This window comes from Cherax quadricarinatus, chromosome 7, assembly GCF_038502225.1.
Source record: "Cherax quadricarinatus isolate ZL_2023a chromosome 7, ASM3850222v1, whole genome shotgun sequence".
Lineage (NCBI taxonomy): Eukaryota > Metazoa > Arthropoda > Malacostraca > Decapoda > Parastacidae > Cherax > Cherax quadricarinatus.
Genome location: NC_091298.1, coordinates 42,487,121 through 42,508,447, shown reverse-complemented (window position 1 = coordinate 42,508,447; position 21,327 = coordinate 42,487,121). Strand labels below are relative to the sequence as shown.

Here is a 21,327-nt window from a genome sequence, read left to right as displayed (position 1 = left end):
AAAATTACTTTAATATACATAAAGTCAACTCAAGTCCATTTAACTTTAAAAAGTAACAACTCAAAACAAAGAATAATGCAATAAGTGACACATGTGGAACTTATGTGGAAATAAGTCACTTTGCCTGACCTTTTTGAGTTATCCTGGTGTGTAATTGTGAGGGAAAAGTTCAACGGATAGGAGTAGCGAGTGAATATATGGTGACGATAGTTTGCCAGTCTGCTTGTTAAGGTAGGGTCAGTGTTTAGCTCCTGCTACCCCCCCCCCTTCTCCACCCGGAAAAGTGACGTGTGGGGCTCTGACCAAATGGATAATCACTTGACTCACAGCTCCCAACAGAACTAAGTAAAAGCCTCTGCTCCTGTTTTAATGGATAGATAACCCGTAAACGGTCCAAACGTATATATACGTTTTTTCAACATTTGAAAGTATGTAAAAAAAGTAGATCTTCTTTTTGTTTTTTTACATTTGAAAATGTGTAAAAAAACTTTGATCTACTTTTTTTTTTTGTTATATTTGAAAATATGTAAAAAAACGTAGATCTACTTTTGTAGCACTACACATGTGAACGTAGATCTGCTTGGACCATTTACGGGTTATAAGCTTCAATTTTAACCAATTCTGAGACTTAGTTCATCCTGCCTTGGCTTTCATGTTTAACCCCTTGACTGTCGCAACCCCCAATCCTGAGGTGTCTCCTGGTGTCGCAAAATTTAAAAAAAAAATTATTTTTTCTTATGAAATGATAGAGAATCTTTTCCCGATTGTAATGACACCAAAAAAACGAAATTTGATGGAAAACTGACGGAATTACGCTCTCGCAAAGTTAGCGACCTTGGTGATATTTACAAATCGGCGATTTCGCCCATTTTGAGCCCAATTTTCGGCTAATTCCTTTGTTTCAGTCAACCAAACTCATAGCTATTTCTTTAGAACTCCATTTTTTCTATCGATTGAGTACAAGAAACTGCCCATTTACCAATTTCAACTACCCAATAACATGGTCAGAAATTTACAATTTGGCCTATTTCATGAAAATTAAAAAATATGACAATTTCAAAATAAGGTCCAGAATGAACAATGCAGACATTCCTGGCTCTAAAATAACGTTTTCTTTGTTCATCAGTCATGTCTCCAGGCCCCTCTGACATTACTCTTGCTTTCTATTTTGAATTTTTATTCAAACAAAAAATAGAAAATTTACTATTATGCAGACTACTCCAATACTGTAATAATTGTATAAATAACATCAACCCATACATGACTGCATATTAGAATGGCTAGTTGGACATTTATTGGACAATGATGTCATTTGTTTACTTTTGAACATCGGCAAAAGTCAAACATTTCCCCTACTTTGAGCTCCATTTCCAGTTTTTTTTTTTATAGTAAAATCAATCAAAATCATCTCTTTTTCTATAATATGTTTTCCATTCTATCAAATGAGACCAAGAAAACGAGAATACAACCATAAATACTATTCGAAAATAGACTACAAAGTCGGCATTTTAATTAAAAAAAATGGTCGGAGTTTTTTTTTTCTCATTATGCACTGCGTGCTCCAGGATTTTTTTTATGTGGTGCACACTGACCACACAGACCCATTCTCTCACATGTGGGCCTACCAGCTTTCTCCTTGATTTGAAGCCGCTAGAATTTATGAGTATATATACATCAAACACGGTACCTCGTAAGATGTATATATACGGCCGCGACAGTCAAAGGGTTAAATCCTCACCATTCTTTTAATTGCCTTACACTTATCATGGAGAGTGATTTATCGACCAGTGGTTAACTTTTGTCTCTTTCTAGCTTGGAATGTCAGCTAGGGTCATCTGGCAACTATAGAGACAGTGCTGAAGGAGAGGAACTTCACACGAGTTCTGGGACGTCACCCTTGATCTATGTACCTGAGTGTAGCCAACCCCAGGCAACTACCCCTCATCTCTGCAGTGGTGAAAGACCTGTGTTCCTATCATCTTGACGGATCATTCAAGGCTAGACATACTGTGACTGAATAGTCATTGGGTGGTCACTCACCGGCTGTGACCCCCCCAACATCATCAGCAACGGCTACAGTTTGTACAATGCGCTGTGTCAACAACACCAACATGACATACCAGGACACCTGTATAAATTAGCGTTGAATTCAAATATCATTTTTATATTTCATTTTTCATTTCTCTTTCAAGTAGGATAAAAGTTTTTGTTTAATTGTTTTATATTTTCAATTCTAACAATAAAGTGTTTATATTTGTATATTATTATTCTTTTTCTCTTCATTAATTTTCCTAAGGAGGAGCCAGCCTTGGTAATACTTAAGATGTTAATGGGCTGAGTAAGCTTTCACAAGTGGTGACCTTGCCAGGATCACTCGACTGAATCAAGATTCGACTCCATCTCTGATCTACCATTGGAACTTCAACACCGCATACCACAGACGGTTACCACCAGCCATTAGTAATCATTCTCTGTGGTAGGACTACAGTACAGGTATTTAAAAGATTTGATGATTGTTATAGTCTCAGTTTATTGTAAGTCAAGTCAAGGCAAGATATACTAGTTAATTCTGCCACCTATGTTTTTGAGCTTGAAGCGATTTGGAGGAATAGACTCTAGGGACCCGAGATTTTCCAGTGACAAGTTGCTTCATTGAGTTCTATTTATTATATCAAGGGAACTGTTGTAGGACACTCTTGATTTGTTAATGAGAAGATTGGATGGTCAAGGGACCCCATTCTAATTACTGTTTGGTCAGAGCCGGCATAGAACCCTCCGTTTTCATTCATACATACTGTTTAATTGAAGCAGGGATCGAACCCTCCAATTTATTTACAGTTTGAGCGGAGCAAGAATTGAACCCTCCATTTTCTTTGATACCCGTTTCATTTTCCCCTGGTAGTTTAAGATATTCTTGCAGGTATGGAGGAATACCAGTTTTGGATGAATGCTGGGAGTAAGTTAGAAATAACGGGGAAAATTTTAGATTTCATTAGTGCTAAGATCCAGGAGAGAATCGAAAGAGAGGAGAAAAAGGAGAGAGAGAATCGAGAGAGAGGAGAAAAAAAGAGTGTGATAGACTTGATCGTGAGAAGAGAGCTAAAGTCTGTGAGGAACAAGCTAAATTAAGGGAACTTGAAGAGCAAAAGATAGAGAACTTGAGGAAAAAGCTAGAGAATGCAAGGAAAGAGCTAGAGAAAATGAGTTAAGAGAGAGAGAAAAAGTTTGTGAGATAGAGAAATCATGCCTTGAATTAGAAAAAAAGTTAACTTTTTCACAACAGCAATTAGCAGAATGAGTAACTGAACATCATGCAGCTAGTCCACATAGTGCAACACCTAATTTACCTCCCTTCACAGAGGGTGAAGACATAACTTCATACATTATTAGGTTTGAAAATACAGCTACCCTCTGTGAATGGCCATCTGACACCTGGGCTACCAGGTTAGGTATATTATTTTCTGGCACAGCATTGAATATCTATGCAACTCTATCGCAGGATATCATATGTAATTTTAACCTACTTAAAAAGGCAATCCTTAAAGCATACCAAAGGACCACAAATTCTTATAGGAAAGATTTCAGGTATGCCACCTTACAGCATGGCCAAAACTTTCAGCAGCTACAGGTAACACTCTTTCGTTTGTTAGACTTTTGGATAGAGAGCTCAGGAATTGATCACAGTTATGAATCTCTTAGAGACTTCATGGTTGCTGACCAGTTCCTGACAGCTCTTCTCCACCAGATAAGAACATTCATTAGAGAACGTAACCTGATTAAACCTAAGGAAGTTGCTGAGGCCGCTGACTTGTATGCTGAGGCTCACAATTCCTATGAAGACCTAAAGGGATCGATCCCTAAGGGCAGTGGTTCACCTGAACCAAAGGCTAAGAAGCCTTCAGTAGAAAAAAAGTCACCAGCTATTATACCAACATGTCATCGGTGTGGTGGTATCGGACATAAATGTCCAGATTGTCCTTCCAAGAAAATAGAGAAAGTGGGCAGATGTTTTGTTCACAGTAATGACCAGGCACCCTTCTGTTCAGGTGTAAAAGTCTCAGCCATATTACGTGACACTGGATGTACGTGCATCGTAATTTCAGACAAACTGTTCCCTGACCTTAAAACCATGCATGTGTCCTCTATTCTTTCAGACTAGTACTTGGGCTGCGAAAATACGTTTCCTACAATACGATGTTATTTGAAAAATAATGGTTCACAGGTTGGACTAATGTGGTATTAGCCCCAATTGCTAATTGTTTTATAATAGTGGGTAACGTTAAGGGTGCCATTCTTCAGAGGCTGATATTTCGTCACCACCCATGAACCTAAGTTTTCCAGCTCCTCTTCCTTGAAAGTTAAATATACCTCTTAACAATTCTGCACCGGAAGCTGCATTGTCTCTTATTGTTCATTTGGGGGTAGAAACAGATGATACTGCTCTCAGTCACCTGTTCACTCGTCAGGTGGAAGTAAGGGTATTGCCTCTGGTACTAACAATGTCTTGACTTGGGCTCAGACCATAACCCCGGCTTCTCCTACCTCTTCTTCTCCCGCCGTATATCCTTTCATTTTACCAGATTTTATGACCAAGGATGTCTGTCACATTACAGCGGGATTGCCCTTCACTTCGGGATTGTCATAATCATGCTTTTAACAATAAAGTTATCCATGGGAGATATTTATCACATAAGTTTAAATATATTAACCCTTTCAGGGTCGCCAGGCCCTATCAAAGACTTGTTCTCAGGGTCACCAAAATTTAAAAAAAAGATAGAGTTTTTTTTTCTAAACATTATAGGCTAAACAAAAAATTTTTACCATGAATACTTACCAAGATATGGAGGCGTGAAGTTGACAGAAAATGACCTGCATACGGTAACATCGCCGACTGCCGGTCACCAGGTATTACTTTATTTAGTTTTTTAGGTACTATTTTCTATTATTTTTTTATTTTTTTTTCCAAGTAACTTTTATGGCCTGTGAGACCAATATGAGCACTATTTTGTAATTTTTTCTCCCTATTTACTACACAATAGCTGCATAAACTCTGTTGTCATTGTTTTGTTTGCAAAAAATATTTACACAAACAAATGATATGAAATGTTGTTTATTACTATTTTTTTATATTTTATATACACATATACAGTCACAGGAAATGTTTCTAGATGTTCTGCAGCCTGTGAAAGTCTTTGAAACATGGTGTCATGCACAGTGGTGTTTTACACTCCTCACACATAAAACGAGTGTGTCTGCATTGTTGTGGGCATTTTTTTTTTTGTATGTGTACAGACGTAACACTTCTTCTGAGCCTTTTTCTTGAAAGCAGTAGCAGGTAGTTTTATTAGGAAGTGATCACCATGCCTCAGACGAGAAAGTAGTTGTTGATAATTTAGTTGGTGGTTTTCTCTTGCAGGTGTTGTTCCTTAGTACTTGAATACTATTTGTCTGATGACAAACAGAATTTGCCATATGGTGGTTTGTTTCTGGTCCTCATCTTATATATATTATAAGCATTGAGCATGGAAATGTCCAGAAGATGGAAAAAGAGTTTTATGTACCACTTGTAACTCTTGCGAACACAATCAACAAACCCAATCTGCATGTCACATTTGTCCACTGAGCGCATATTGAGGATGTAATCAATCACAGCTGCAGGTTTTAGAATGGGTTCATTGCTCTCTCTATGCTGCCCGCCAGTGTCTGTCATTTCATTAGGGTGAACTGATGACAACAGTGTGACATCTCGTTTGTCATGCCACCGAAATGCCGTGATGTCATTGGCAGCAAACGCCTGCACCTCACCTCTACGAGTGCCAGCGTCAAACCTGGGCATATGTTTATGATTTGCACGCACTGTGCCACACACATCTGTCATGTTCACTCACAAAAAATCACTGAGTGAGGGGTTCGTGTACCATTTATCAGTATTAAATATATGACCCTTGCCAAGGTATGGTTCTATCATTGTTCTAACCAAATCACCAGAGATGCCCAATAACTTCCTGGTATTTTGCAATGTATAACTTCCAGTGTACACAATTATATCCAATACCAGACCACTGTAACAATCACAAAGCACAAACAACTTTATACCAAAGCGTTTCCTCTTGCTTGGTATGTACTGCTTGAAAGAGAATCTTCCTTTGAACAGAATCAAAGACTCGTCAATTACAAGCTTCCTGAAGGGATAAAAATACATATTGAATTTCTCTTTTAGATACACAAACACATTCCTAATCTTATATAAACTGTTGTTTCTGTTAGGCCTGGTTTTGTCTGAGAAGTGAAGCATACGTAATAGCACAAATCGATTCACTGGCATTATATCACTGAAACCTGGGGTTGCAATCAGGTGGTCTGTTGACCAGTATGATTTCACAGTGTGCTTATACACATGTGGCATAAGCATTATTTTCGCAAAGAAAAGATACATCTCAGCCACAGTTGTTTCCTTCCACTTGTGTAGACGTGATTTTGGTGAAAGTATTGTGTTTGCCATGGTGTACTCGTAGTATCTGTTGCTTTCCCTGACAATAATTTCCATCAGGGGTTCATCAAAGAATAACTCAAAACATTCCAGTTCACTGGCATTGTTCCCCAGTATAGAACATGGCCGCATTCCACTTTGGCTTTCATCAAACTGGTGGGGATTTGGAACAAAATTGACAGCTTCCTGCCAGTCCCAGGTGCGGCCTGCTGGTGGGTACTGGACATTGATAGGTGGTTGTGGTTGTGGAAGCTGGTGTGGTGGGTGGGTGGGTGGGGGATGGTGGCCTTTGTTGTAGATCAGCTGAGGCAGCGGCGTGGGTGGCAGTGTGGGTGGCAGCATGGGTGGCAGCATGGCCCACTGCTGGTGCCTCAGGGCCTGCACCACCACTACCACCACCATGCACATTTTCCATCCCAATTGCAACACTATCATCTTCATTTTCACTGTCTGTTCCTGTTGTTCAGCCATGGGATATACTCCGAGATGTACTCCTTCCCCTTGGAATAGCATATGACACACTACCAGAGCGCATATATCGTCGTATATAGTGACACTTCACTGGAGAATATTCCACTTCACTATCACCACTGGAACTGTTTTCAAGAGCTTGTAGTTCATATTCACTATCACTATCATCACCAATGCTCGCATCGAGTCCGGGATTTGGGAAAATAGGAGTTTCCTCTTTGATTCTGGTACAACTGAACGTGAACAAGACGGCCCAGCAGCAGAGGTGGAAAGCTGAGGGTCGTCTGGGTTTTCCTCACTATTATCGATACTATGGTCATTAGTTTCAGTCACACCCTCATGAAACCTTGAAACTCATCTTCACTGGCACTTCCATCTGTATTAGAACTGTCACTGGAGTTTACCTGGAGAGAGTGCCGGGGGTCAACGTCCCCGTGGCCTGGTCTGTGACCAGGCCTCCTCGTGGATCAGAGCCTGATCAACCAGGCTGTTACTGCTGGCTGCACGTAATCCAACGTACGAGCCACAGCCCGGCTGGTCAGGTACCGACTCCAGGTGCTTGTCCAGTGCCAGCTTGAAGACTGCCAGGGGTCTATTGGTAATCCCCTTTATGTATGCTGGGAGGCAGTTGAACAGTCTCAGGCCCCTGAGACTTATTGTATTGTCTCTTAACGTGCTAGTGACACCCCTGCTTTTCATTGGGGGGATGTTGCATCGTCTGCCAAGTCTTTTGCTTTCGTTGTGAGTGATTTTCGTGTGCAAGTTCGGTACTAGTCCCTCTAGGATTTTCCAGGTGTATATAATCATGTATCTCTCCTGCTTGCATTCCAGGGAATACAGGTTCAGGAACTTTAAGCGCTCCCAGCAATTGAGGTGTTTTATCTCCGTTATGCATGATGTGAAGGTTCTCTGTACATTTTCTAGGTCAGCAATTTCACCTGCCTTGAAAGGTGCTGTTAGTGTGCAGCAATATTCCAGCCTAGATAGAACAAGTGACCTGAAGAGTGTCATCATGGGCTTGGCATCCCTAGTTTTGAAGGTTCCCATTATCCATCCTGTCATTTTTCTAGCAGCTGCAATTGATATAATGTTATGGTCCTTGAAGGTGAGATCCTCCGACATGATCACTCCCAGGTCTTTGACGTTGGTTTTTCGCTCTATTTTGTGGCTGGAATTTGTTTTGTACTCTGATGAAGTTTTAATTTCCTCGTGTTTACCATATCAGAATAATTGAAATTTCTCATCGTTGAACTTCATATTGTTTTCTGCAGCCCATTGAAAGATTTGGTTGATGTCCGCCTGGAGCCTTGCAGTGTTTGCAATGGAAGACACTGTCATGCAGATTCGGGTGTCATCTGCAAAGGAAGACAAGGTGCTGTGGCTGACATCCTTGTCTATGTCAGATATGAGGATGAGAAACAAGATGGGAGCAAGTACTGTGCCATCATGTGGAACAGAGCTTTTCACCGTAGCCACCTCGGACTTTACTCTGTTGACTACTACTCTTTGTGTTCTGTTTGTGAGGAAATTATAGATCCATCGACGAACTTTTCCTGTTATTCCTTTAGCACTCATTTTGTGCACTATTACGCCATGGTCACACTTGTCGAAGGCTTTTGCAAAGTCTGTATATATTACATCTGCATTCTTTTTGTCTTCTAGTGCATCTAGGACCTTGTCGTAGTGATCCAATAGTTGAGACAGACAGGAGCGGCCTGCTCAAAACTCATGTTGCCCTGGGTTGTGTAATTGATGGGTTTCTAGATGGGTGGCGATCTTGCTTCTTAGGACCTTTTCAAAGATTTTTATGATATGAGATGTTAGTGCTATCGGTCTGTAGTTCTTTGCTATTGCTTTACTGCCCCCTTTGTGGAGTGGGACTACGTCTGTTGTTTTTAGTATCTGTGGGACGACCCACGTGTCCATGCTCCCTCTACATAGGATGATAAAAGCTTGTGATAGGGGCTTCTTGCAATTCTTGATGAACACGGAGTTCCATGAGTCTGGCCCTGGGGCAGAGTGCATGGGCATGTCATTTATCGCCTGTTCAAAGTCATTTGGTGTCAGGATAACATCAGACAGGCTTGTGTTAACCAAATTCTGTGGCTCTCATAAAAATTTCATTTTGATCTTCGACTCTCATTCTGGTTAGCGGCTTGCTAAAAACTGAGTCATATTGGGACTTGAGTAGCTCACTCATTTCCTTGCTGTCATCTGTGTAGAACCCATCTTGTTTAAGTAGGGGCCCAATACTGGATGTTGTTTTCTAGGGGAACAAGTGTCCCAATTTGCCGAGGAGTGAGGAACTTCTTACTGCGAGGCATGGTGAACAACGTCTACTAAAATGGCATTCCCATAATGCGCCACTGAGCCCCAGATTTTTTTTCTACCATGCACACATACCACACACACCCATTCTCTCACATCTAGGCTTACCAGCCTTTTCCTGCGAGATTTGAAGGTGCTAGAATTTATGCGTACAGTGGACCCCCGCATAACGATGGCATCGCATAGCGATTTTTCCGCATAACGATTACTTTTATCGCAAAATTTTTGCCCCGCATACCGATTAAAAACCCGCATACCGATTTTCGTCCGAGACGCGTCCAATGTGCCCTCAGCCAGCCTCACATGTGCCGCTCCGTCCCATTGTTTACCAGCCAGCCTCCGCGGTAACATCCAAGCATACACTCGGAATATTTCGTATTATTACAGTATTTTCGGTGCTGTTTCTGGAAAATAAGTGACCATGGGCCCCAAGAAAGCTTCTAGTGCCAACCCTACACCTCAAAGGGTAAGAATTACTATAGAGATGAAGAAAGAGATAATTGATAAGTATGAAAGTGGAGTGCGTATAGCCGACCTAGTCAAGCTGTACAAGAAACCCCAATCAACCATCGCTACTATTGTGGGCACCAGAAAGACAATCAAGGAAGCTGTTCTTGCCAAAGGTTCAACTGTGTTTTCGAAACAAAGATCGCAATTGATGGAAGATGTTGAGAGACTCTTATTGGTGTGGATAAATGAAAAACAGATAGCAGGAGATAGCGTCTCTCAAGCGATCATATGTGAAAAGGCTAGGAAGTTGCATGACGATTTAATTAAAAAAATGCCTGCAACTAGTGATGATGTGAGTGAATTTAAGGCCAGCAAAGGTTGGTTTGAGAGATTTAAGAAGCGTAGTGGCATCCATAGTGTGATAAGGCATGGTGAGGCTGCCAGTTCGGACCACAAAGCGGCTGAAAAATATGTGCAGGAATTCAAGGAGTACATAGAAACTGAAGGACTGAAACCTGAACAAGTGTTTAATTGTGATGAAACAGGCCTGTTCTGGAAGAAAATGCCAAGCAGGACCTACATTACTCAGGAGGAAAAGGCACTCCCAGGACATAAGCCTATGAAAGACAGGCTTACTTTGTTGATGTGTGCCAATGCTACTGGTGATTGCAAAGTGAAGCCTTTATTAGTGTATCACTCTGAAACTCCCAGAGCGTTCAGGCAAAAGAATGTCCTCAAGGATAATTTGTGTGTGCTGTGGAGGGCAAACAGTAAGGCATGGGTCACTAGGGAATTTTTCTATAACTGGTTACACCATGCATTTGCCCCCAATGTGAAAAATTACCTAACTGAAAAGAAATTAGAACTTAAGTGCCTCCTGGTGTTAGACAATGCCCCTGGTCATCCTACAGACGTGTCAGAGCGACTTTATGGGGACATGAGCTTCATTAAGGTGAAGTTTTTGCCTCCTAATACCACTCCTCTCCTGCAGCCCATGGACCAGCAGGTTATTTCCAACTTCAAGAAACTGTACACAAAAGCTCTGTTTGAAAGGTGCTTTGTAATGACCTCAGAAACTCAACTGACTCTAAGAGAGTTTTGGAGAGATCACTTTAATATCCTCAATTGTGTAAACCTTATAGGTAAGGCTTGGGAGGAAGTGACAAAGAGGACCTTGAACTCTGCTTGGAAGAAACTGTGGCCAGAATGTGTAGACAAAAGGGATTTTGAAGGGTTTGAGGCTAACCCTGAGAATCCTGTGCCAGTTGAGGAATCCATTGTGGCATTGGGAAAGTCCTTGGGGTTGGAGGTTAGTGGGGAGGATGTGGAAGAGTTGGTGGAGGAGGACAATGAAGAACTAACCACTGATGAGCTGCTAGATCAACTTCAACAGCAAGAGGCCACACCTGAGGAAATTGCTTCGGAGGAGGGGAGAGAGAAATTGAAGAAGTTGCCTACTTCAAAGATTAAGGAAATCTGTGCAAAGTGGCTTGAAGTGCAAACCTTCATGGATGAAAATCACCCTCACACAGCTATTGCAAGCCGTGCTGGTGATTATTACACTGACAATGTTGTGAAACACTTTAGGCAAGTCATAAAGGAACGAGAGGTACAGGCCACTATGGACAGATATCTTGTGCGAAAGAAGTCCAGTGACTCTGAAGCTGGCCCTAGTGGCATTAAAAGAAGAAGGGAAGTAACCCCAGAAAAGGACTTACTACCTCAAGTCCTAATGGAAGGGGATTCCCCTTCTAAACACTAACACACTCTCTCCCCTCCTCCCATCCCATCAATCATCACCAGATCTTCAATAAAAGTAAGTGTCATTTAATTGTGCATGCCTTTTTCAGTTTGTGTGTATTAAAATTAACATTTCATGTGGTAAAAAAAATTTTTTTTCATACTTTTGGGCGTCTTGCACGGATTAATTTTATTTCCATTATTTCTTATGGGGAAAATTCATTCGCATAACGATTATTTCGCATAACGATGAGCCCTCTTGCACGGATTAAAATCGTTAACCGGGGGTCCACTGAACTAGTATGTCAAAAACCCTGGTGTGTAAGCCGTACTAGTATGTCCGAAACCCTGAAAGGGTTAATGATATTTTATATAAATCTATATTTAAATCTCATTCTTCAGCAATAGATTATTCTCTCCTTGTTGTTCCTAACCCATGCCATGAGACAGTTCTTCAAATGACTCATGATTTGCCAGTAACCAAACACTTGGCCCATCATAAGACATGGCATAAACTCAAGTACACTTATTTTTGGCCAAGCATGTACTCACAGATTTCGAAGAAGCATAGTTCTTGCAATAGGTGTCAGGTGCTTGTGCACAAAATACACACTCCTATTTCCTGTATATTTACTAAATCTAAAACTTCCCTCCTGCAGTAACGAGATACTCCACCATACAAAAGGGATGTTTAGCCCTTGTGTGGGGTATCTCCAAACTTAAATTTTATTCACAGGGTAAAGAATTCATTTTAGAGATGGATCACAAACCTTTGATATACAGTGGTCCCTCGATAATCGTCCAGCTCGATAGTCGTCCTTTTTGGAGATCGTCGCGTTATTTTCGTCCAAACATTGGCTCACAAATGGTCGGTCGACTCGCTAATCATCCTTTGTCCAGGACACGTGCTCACACTCTGAGCCACCTCGCCCTCCCTTTCCAGCCAGTGTGCCATTGTTTACCAGTGAGCGACGGTCCCCTCACTTGTTCATACGAAATATTTTATAATCCATTCATTTTAGTGCTTGCAAGTGTTAATAAGCTACCATGGCTCCAAAGAAAGCTCCTAGTGCCAATCCTTTCATAAAGAAGGTGAGAAATAAGATTGAATTTAAGAAAAACATCATTGAACAATATGAAAGTGGCATACATGTGGTCGAACTGGCCAGGATGTATAACAAATCCCGTACAACCATATCTTCCATCATGGCCAAGAAAAAGGAAATCAAGGAAGCTGTTGTTGCAAAGGGGGTAAATATGCTGACAAAATTGAGATCACCAGTACTCAAAGATGTTGAGAAGTTATTATTGGTGTGGATAAACGAGAAACAATTAGCAGGAGATACTCTTATGACATCGATTATTTGTGAAAAGGCTAGGCAGTTGCATGATGATCTGGTAAAGAAATTGCCTGCAACAAGTACTGATAATTGTGAATTTAAGGCCAGCAAAGGTTGGTTTGAGAGATTTAAGAAGCGTAGTGGCGGTGAAAAGCTCTGATCCACAAGGCACAGTACTCGCTCCCATCTTGTTCCTCATCCTCATATCCGACATAGACAAGGATGTCAGCCACAGCACCGTGTCTTCCTTTGCAGATAACACCCGAATCTGCATGACAGTGTCTTCCATTGCAGACACTGCAAGGCTCCAGGCGGACATCAGCCAAATCTTTCAGTGGGCTGCAGAAAACAATATGAAGTTCAACGATGAGAAATTTCAATTACTCAGATATGGTAAACACGAGGAAATTAAATCTTCATCAAAGTACAAAACAAATTCTGGCCACAAAATAGAGCGAAACACCAACGTCAAAGACCTGGGAGTGATCATGTCAGAGGATCTCACCTTCAAGGACCATAACATTGTATCAATCGCATCTGCTAGAAAAATGACAGGATGGATAATGAGAACCTTCAAAACTAGGGAGGCCAAGCCCATGATGACACTCTTCAGGTCACTTGTTCTATCTAGGCTGGAATATTGCTGCACACTAACAGCACCTTTCAAGGCAGGTGAAATTGCTGACCTAGAAAATGTACAGAGAACCTTCACGGCGTGCATAATGGAGATAAAACACCTCAATTACTGGGATAAAACACCTCAATTCCCTGGAATGCAAGTGGGAGAGATACATGATTATATACACCTGGAAAATCCTAGAGGGACTAGTACCGAACTTGCACACGAAAATCACTCACTACGAAAGCAAAAGACTTGGCAGACGATGCAACATCCCCCCAATGAAAAGCAGGGGTGTCACTAGCACGTTAAGAGACCATACAATAAGTGTCAGGGGCCCGAGACTGTTCAACTGCCTCCCAGCATACATAAGGGGGATTACCAACAGACCCCTGGCAGTCTTCAAGCTGGCACTGGACAAGCACCTAAAGTCGGTTCCTGACCAGCCGGGCTGTGGCTCGTACGTTGGTTTGCGTGCAGCCAGCAGCAACAGCCTGGTTGATCAGGCTCTGATCCACCAGGAGGCCTGGTCACAGACCGGGCCGCGGGGGCGTTGACCCCCGGAACTCTCTCCAGGTAAACTCCAGGCATACACAGTGTGATAAGGCATGGTGAGTCTGACAGTTCGGACAAAATTGCAGCTACAAAATTCGTAAGTGAATTCAAGGAGTACATAGAGACTGAAGGGCTGAAACCTGAACAAGTGTTCAACTGTGATGAAACAGGCCTCTTTTGGAAGAAAATGCCAAAGAGAACCAACATTACTCAGGAGGAAAAGGGACTGCCAGGACACAAGCCTATGAAAGACAGCCTGACACTCATGTTCTGTGCTAATGCTAGTGGGGATTTCAAAGTGAAGCCATTACTAGTGTACCAGTCTGAAAATCCCAGAGTGTTCAGGAAAAACAATGCTATGAAGAGTAAATTGTGTGTGTTTTGGAGATCTAATAATAAGGCATGAGTCACGAGGGAAATTTTCGTCCAGTGGTTCAATGAAGTGTTTGGCCCTAGTGTGAAGAATTACCTCCTGGAAAAGAAATTGGATCTCAAGTGTCTCCTAGTAATGAACAGTGCACCTGCTCATCCTCCAAACTTGGATGATCTAATTCTGCAGGTGTTTGGGTTCATCACAGTAAAGTTCTTGCCCCCCGAATACCACTCCTCTCCTCCAGCCCATGGACCAGCAGGTCATTTCAAACTTTAAAAAACTCTACACCAAAGCAATGTTTCAAAACGTGCTTTAATGTGACCTCAGACACTCACTTGACCCTAAGAGATTTTTGGAAAGAACACTTCAGTATCCTCCATTGCATAAACCTTATAGGTAAGGACTTTGAACTCTGCTTGGAGAAAATTGTGGCCAGATTGTGTCCACAAGAGGGATTTTGAATGGTTTGGGGGTGACCCTTGTGAGCCTATGTCAGTTGTGAACTCTATTGTGGCATTGGGGAGTTCCATGGGGTTAGATGTGAGTTTGGAGGATGTGGAAGAGTTGGTGGAAGACCACAAGGAAGAGCTAACCACTGAGGAGCTGCAAGAGCTTCAGTAGGAACAGGAACAGATTACAGCTCAGAATCATGCTGCAGAGGAGGAGGAGGAAGAGAGATGGAAGAAGGTGCATTCTACAGAAATTAAGAGATTTTTGAAATGTGGCTAGGATGGAAAGACTTATGGAGAAACATTACCCTGAGAAGGATGTTGCAAGCCATATCGGCAACTTGCACAGTGACAGAGTCTTGGCCCATTTTAGGGAAGTTTTAAAGAGATGCCAGAAACAGAGCTCTCTGGACACTTATTTTGCAAGACAGGAGTCCAGTGACTCTCAAGCTGGTCCTAGTGGCATTAACCCTTTGACTGTCGAAGGGCCCAATCCTGAAGTGTCTCCTGGTGTCGCAAAATATTCGAAAAAAAAAAAATTATTTTTTCTTATGAAAATGTTAAGATTATTTTTCTGATTGTTTTAGTCCCAAAAAAAAAAATTTTCCCATCAGTACTTACCGAGATATAGAGGCATGAAGTTTGCAGAAAATGAGCCGCGTATGGCAACAGCGGCGACTGCCGCTCACCCGGTAAACTTTAGTTTACTTGTATTTGAAGGTTTGTTATTTTTTTCACTATTTTATTTTTTCACATAACTTATGTGGCCTGTGACACCAAAGTAAGGTGCAATGTACATATATACACTCGTTGTATACAACACAATAAGCACACAAACATAATTATCAATATATTGTTTACAAAACTTGTTCACTCTAAGGAGGCCTGGTCACAGACCGGGCCGCGGGGGCGTTGACCCCCGAAACTCTCTCTCTCCAGGTAAACAAAAACAAACAATACAAAAAATTGTTTATTACTATTGCTCTATAATATATATACCAATATACAGTCACTGAACATACTCCTAGAAGTTCTGCAGCTTGTGGAACTCTCTGAAACATGGTGTCATACACAGTGGTGTTTTACACTCTTACACATAAAACATGGTGTCATACACAGTGGTGTTTTACACTCTTACACATAAAACATGGTGTCATACACAGTGGTGTTTTACACTCTTACACATAAAACATGGTGTCATACACAGTGGTGTTTTACACTCTTACACATAAAACATGGTGTCATACACAGTGGTGTTTTACACTCTTACACATAAAACATGGTGTCATACACAATGGTGTTTTACACTCTCACACACAAAATCAGTGTGTGTGCATTTTTGTTGAATTTTTTTTTTATGTGCAAAGACAAAACACCTCGTCTGAGCAGCTTTCTTCAAAGTATTAGCAGGCAGTTGTGTTATGTAGTTATCCTAGGTAAATGGTCGTGTGTCATCATTCCTTCCTAATTTCCTTCATTCCTTTCCTACCTGGAGGGCATTCCACCTCTCTTCCTACATTCCTTCATCTGTCCTTCATTACTTTTTTCCTTCCTTTCATCTAGTCCTTCCTTCATTCCTGCCTTCCCTTCTTGCTTCTGGTTTCTATAATATATATACACATATATAGTCACTAGATACTTTCATAAAACTCCTATTATCACCCTTCAGCAAGCTTGTCTTGTGTGGGAGTGTGTGGCTTATAATTGTTTTGAGTCAGGAGTCGGCAGCTGTCAAAATGACATATTGTCTCATTAGTCACTCCCCCTACCGCCTGTCAAAACAATGGGGTCCGATGCTGCTTCCCCCTCCATTCTATCTAATTATCTTTCTCCCTCATTCTATCTCTTTCAATCTGTCTCTCTTTCTCTCTCTCTGTCTATCTCTGTCTCATAGGTACACATAAATACAACTATACATAGTGTAAATTACCTAGGATAACCCAAAAAATCCAGACAAAGTGCTATACTCTGCTTGAAGATGTGAGTAAACGTGATGATGACAGTCTTGTGGCTCTCTCTGAGACAGAGCTAGACGGATAGACAGGGAGTTTGGCAGACAGACAAATAGACAGACAGACAAATGTTTGTTCGTCGTCATCTCCTCCTCCTCCTCCTCCTCCTCCTCCTCCTCCTCCTCCTCCTCCTCCTCCTCCTCCTCCTCCTCCTTCTCCTCCTTCTCCTCCTCCTCCTCCTCCTCCTCCTCCTCCTCCTCCTCCTCCTTCTCCTCCTCCTCCTCCTCCTTCTCCTCCTCCTCCTTCTCCTCCTCCTCCTCCTCCTCCTTCTTCTTCTTCTCCTTCTTCTCCTTCTCCTCCTCCTCCTCCTCCTGGCTCTTGACAGATGGACAGCTGCCCCCCTCCCTCCACCCTCGTTTACGCTCATCAAAGGTCAGCTCTTATCAGATGTTATCTCCCCTTATCTTGTCACTGTCATGGGGTGAACTGTTTTCATGCCTCAAGGGAACATATTATTACATATTATTATTATTAGGTATTAGGTATTATTATTATTATTATTCTTATTCTTCTTATTCTTATTCTTCTTCTTCTTCCTCCTCCTTCCACCTTCCACCTTCCTCCTCCTCCCTCCTCCTCCCTCCCTCCTTCCTCCTCCTCCCTCCCACCTCCTCCCTCCTTCCTCCTCCCTCCTTCCTCCTTCTTCCTCCTCCCTCCTTCCTCCTCCTCCCTCCTTCCTCCTCCTCCCTCCTTCCTCCTCCTCCCTCCTTCCTCCTCCTCCCTCCTTCCTTCCTCCTCCTCTTGTTCCTCCTCCTCTTCTTCCTCCTCTTCTTCCTCCTCCTCTTCTTCCTCCTCCTCTTCCTCCTCTTCCTCCTCCTCCTCCTCCTCCACCTCCTCCATTGCTTTTGGTCTCAAACTCCTCAAAATCATGAAATTGATCTTCATTGACACTTCCATCTGTGTTAGAGCATCACTTGGGAAGAGAAGAGTCCCAGATTTGCAGGGAAGTCACATATTTCTTACCGCTAGACATGCTGAAAAAGGACGACTGAAATGGTATTCCCACAATGCACCACTGGCTCCCCGATTTTTTTTATATGGTGCACACTGACCATGGAGACCCATTCTCTCACATGTGGGCCTACCAGCTTTCTCCTGCTTGATTTGAAGCCGCTAGAATTTATGCGTATAGATACGTCAAACACAGTATCTCCTATGACGTACATATACGACCGCGACAGTCAAAGGGTTAAGAAACAGAGAAGAGAAGTAACCCCAGAAAAGGACTTGGTACCTGAGGTGTTGATGGAATGGGATTCCCCTTCCAAACAGTAACTAATCCAATCTCTCTCCTCCAGTCTTCCATACACTATGAAGAATCGCCAATAAAGGTAAGTGTTATGCTGTTAATGTTTCATTCATCATGTCCCATTGTATTGTCTATGTACTACATCCATATTTCATATCTTTTTTTTTTTTAATACTTCTGGGTGTCAGGGACGGATTAATTGTATTTACATTATTTCTTGTGGGGAAAATTGATTCGAAAATCGTCTATTTCGATAATTGTCGCACTTCCAGTAACAGATTAATGACGATAAATGAAGGACCACAGTACCTAGAAACTTTTAAGGGAACTACAAGCTTTTAAGTTTCATATTGTGTATATCAATGGTTCATCCAATTATTTCTCTGACTGGTTAAGTCGTGACAGTAGAAGATTTGGTACCTTACGCGACTTTCCCAGGTTAGAACTTTTTCCTCACCTGTTCTTATATTCCTTGACTATAAGTCTTGGTATGGGGGAATGTGAGGGAAAAGTTCATCAGATAGGAGTAGTGAGCGAATATATGGTAGCAATAGTTTGATTGCCAGTCTGCTTGTTAAGGTAGCGTCAGTATCTAGTTCCCACTACCCCCCCCCCCTTCTCCACCCAGAAAGGTGATGTGTGGGGCTCTGACCAAATGGATAATCACTTGACTCACAGCTCCTAACACAACTGTAAGTAAAAGCCTCTGCTCCCGTTTTAATGGATATATTGGTTAAAAGCTTCAATTTTAACCAATTCTGAGACTTAGTTCATCCTGCCTTGACTTTCATGTTTAAATCCTCACCATTCTTTTAATTGCCTTACACTTATCATGGAGAGTGATTTATCAAGCAGTGGTTAACTTTTGTCTCTTTCTAGCTTGGAATGTCAGCTAGGGTCATCTGGCAACTATAGAGACAGTGCTGAAGGAGAGGAACTTCACACGAGTTCTGGGACGTCACCCTTGATCTACGTACCTGAGTGTAGCCAACCCCAGGCAACTACCCCTCATCTCTGCGGTGGTGAAAGACCTGTGTTCCTATCATCTTGACGGATCATTCAAGGCTAGACATACTGTGACTGAATAGTCATTGGGTTGTCACTCACCAGCTGTGACCCCCCAACATCATCAGCAATGGCTACAGTTTCTACAATGCGCTGTGTAAACAACACCGACATGACATACCAGGACACCTTTATAAATTAGCGTTGAATTCAAATATCATTTTTATATTTCAATTTTCATTTCTCTTTCAAGTAGGATAAAAGTTCATGTTTAATTGTTTTATATTTTCAAGTCTAACAATATAGTGTTTATATTTGTATGTTATTATTCTTTTTCTATTCATTAATTTTCCTAAGGAGGAGCCAGCCTTGATAATACTTAAGATGTTACTGGGCTGAGTAAACCTTCACAGTAATTTACTCTATGTATGATAATTGTACTTATGTGTACCTGTACCTTAACCTTTAAACTGTCCACACATAGATATCACGTGTGGCAGGCTCCGAACGCATATCAACGTTTTATTTTTCATTCCTTCAAACTTGGTGGGATACGCCTGATTCACTCAGACATGAAAGAATGGGTCTGTGCACTCAGTGTGCGCAGTATGAAAAAAATCGGGGAGCACTTAGTACCTTGTGGGAGCACCAGTTCAATTGAGTACCAGCTAGAGCAAATACAATGTCAAACACCAGTGATTCACCGATGTCATGTCATGTCATATTATTACATTTTAAGAGGAAAGTAAAAATAGGTTAGATAAATGCATGATTGGGGGTGGGTGGGTGTGAGTTGGACCTGACTAGCTTGTGCTACTAGGTCAGATGTTGTGCTGCTTCTTTCAGTGGATATGACCTGACTAGGTGGGTCATTGGTCTAAGCCAGGGAGGTGACATGGACCTGCCTTGCATGGGCTAGTAGGCCAGCTGCAGTGTTCCTTGTTTCTTATGTTCTTGTGTATTTGGCAGGCTGGCTTTGGTTGTCTCTGTCTGTATCTGTCTATATGTCTGCCTATATCTCTATCTCTGTGTATCTGTCTGTATCACTGTCTATTTGTATCTCTGTCTCTCACATGTACTCATAAATACAGTTATTATACATAATGTAAATTACCTAGGATAACCCAAAAATTCCAGGCCAAGTGCTATACAGTGTTTGTAGATATAAGACATAAACATGAGGCAAGTAATAGCAGTGTCACTTGCTCAGCAATCAGGGAGCGGCTCATACACCACAAACCAGCAGGTTTACTAGCCGCTCCCTGAGATACAGACAAGCAGATGGCAAGACAGACACAGGCAGACAGATAAGCAGGACTAGACAGATAAGCAGAGCTAGACAGACAGACAGATAGATGTACAGATAGACAGGTAGACAGACTGACAGATATAGAGATACATGTTTGTATGCAAGAGTAAAAACATGAAGGCAAGGTTCCCACCTGCAGCCAGCAGTGCACATTTATCAAACGTCACTTATTATCTGACACTTGTCATAACAACCATTCTTCAAGACAAACACAGAAGACAGACCAATATGAAGAGCTAGGCAGACAGAAAGACAGACAGATGTACAGATAGATACAGACAGACAGATAGATGTACAGATAGACAGACATAGATAGCTGTATAGACAGACAGATAGACAGACAGACATACAGAGGCATGTTTGTGTGCAAGAGTAAAAACATATAAAGGCAAGGGTGTCATAACACCATGCTCCAAGGAGGTTCATGACACCATGCTTCAAGGAAGTTCATACTCCAGCATGTCTAAAACATTGCTGGGACCTATAAATACTTTGTATATATTTCTAGACAATATTAAATGACTATTTGAGTACTATTTCAGTACATAACATTAGTGTCAGAACAAAGATTGGCTATGAAATCACAAGAACTATTATAAATTGTAATTATTTTTTTATTTTTTTTTATTATCACACTGGCCGATTCCCACCAAGGCAGGGTGGCCCGAAAAAGAAAAACTTTCACCATCATTCACTCCATCACTGTCTTGCCAGAAGGGTGCTTTACACTACAGTTTTTAAACTGCAACATTAACACCCCTTCTTCAGAGTGCAGGCACTGTACTTCCCATCTCCAGGACTCAAGTCCGGCCTGCCGGTTTCCCTGAACCCCTTCATAAATGTTACTTTGCTCACACTCCAACAGCACGTCAAGTATTAAAAGCCATTTGTCTCCATTCACTCCTATCAAACACGCTCACGCATGCCTGCTGGAAGT

At 41.7% G+C, this 21,327-nt stretch overlaps 1 protein-coding gene across 4 annotated transcripts in view; it reads left to right on the top strand.

Annotated features, from left to right (window-relative positions):
* LOC138852355 (zinc finger protein 184-like) overlaps positions 1–20,994 on the top strand; it is a 120,920-nt gene extending 99,926 nt beyond the window's left edge. For 3 of the 4 annotated variants that reach the window (XR_011391682.1, XR_011391685.1, XR_011391683.1), the window contains 2 exons: positions 1,813–2,493; positions 18,956–20,994. The gene's annotated coding sequence lies outside the window, so the exon portion shown is untranslated. The remainder of the gene's footprint in view (positions 1–1,812; positions 2,494–18,955) is intronic. The other variant, XR_011391684.1, reaches the window with a different exon arrangement.
* Positions 20,995–21,327: the final 333 nt, after the last annotated feature.